This window comes from Triticum urartu, unplaced genomic scaffold (assembly GCF_056163025.1).
Source record: "Triticum urartu cultivar PI428250 unplaced genomic scaffold, HENAU_Tu73 scaffold1748, whole genome shotgun sequence".
In the NCBI taxonomy this organism is placed as follows: domain Eukaryota; kingdom Viridiplantae; phylum Streptophyta; class Magnoliopsida; order Poales; family Poaceae; genus Triticum; species Triticum urartu.
In genome coordinates, this window is record NW_028260199.1 from 22,501 (window position 1) to 23,612 (window position 1,112).

The following is a 1,112-nucleotide window of genomic DNA, read 5'->3' on the forward strand; positions in this document are numbered from 1 at the left end:
ATGTCTTTCTATATGAAAATTGGTTATTTACGATGTACGATGATCCCTGTTAAGCATCCATGGCTGAATGGTTAAAGCGCCCAACTCATAATTGGTAAATTTGCGGGTTCAATTCCTGCTGGATGCACACGAACGGGAACATTCCATAAGTCTATTGGAACTGGCTCTCTATCCATGGAATCTCATCCATCATCCATACATAACGAATTGGTATGGTATATTCATACCATAACATAAGAACAATAAGAACTCGAATTCTTATCGATACTGGAACTCAGAGCATAGGAGGGAAAGTCGATTTATGGATGGAATCAAATACGCAGTATTTACAGAAAAAAGTCTTCGTTTATTGGGAAAGAATCAATATACTTTTAATGTCGAATCGGGATTCACTAAGACAGAAATAAAGCATTGGGTCGAACTCTTCTTTGGTGTTAAGGTGGTAGCTGTGAATAGCCATCGACTACCTGGAAAAGGTAGAAGAATAGGACCTATTCTGGGCCATACAATGCATTACAGACGTATGATCATTACCCTTCAACCGGGTTATTCTATTCCACTTCTAGATAGAGAAAAAAACTAAAGGAGAATACTTAATAATACGGCGAAACATTTATACAAAACACCTATCCCGAGCACACGCAAGGGAACCGTAGACAGGCAAGTGAAATCCAATCCACGAAATAATTTGATCCATGGACGGCACCGTTGTGGTAAAGGTCGTAATTCCAGAGGAATCATTACCGCAAGGCATAGAGGGGGAGGTCATAAGCGCCTATACCGTAAAATAGATTTTCGACGGAATCAAAAAGACATATCTGGTAGAATCGTAACCATAGAATACGACCCTAATCGAAATGCATACATTTGTCTCATACACTATGGGGATGGTGAGAAGAGATATATTTTACATCCCAGAGGGGCTATAATTGGAGATACTATTGTTTCTGGTACAAAAGTTCCTATATCAATGGGAAATGCCCTACCTTTGAGTGCGGTTTGAACTATTGATTTACGTAATTGGAAGTAACCAATTAGGTTTACGACGAAACCTAGAAATCGATCACTGATCCAATTTGACTACCTCTACGGGATAGACCTCAACAGAAAAC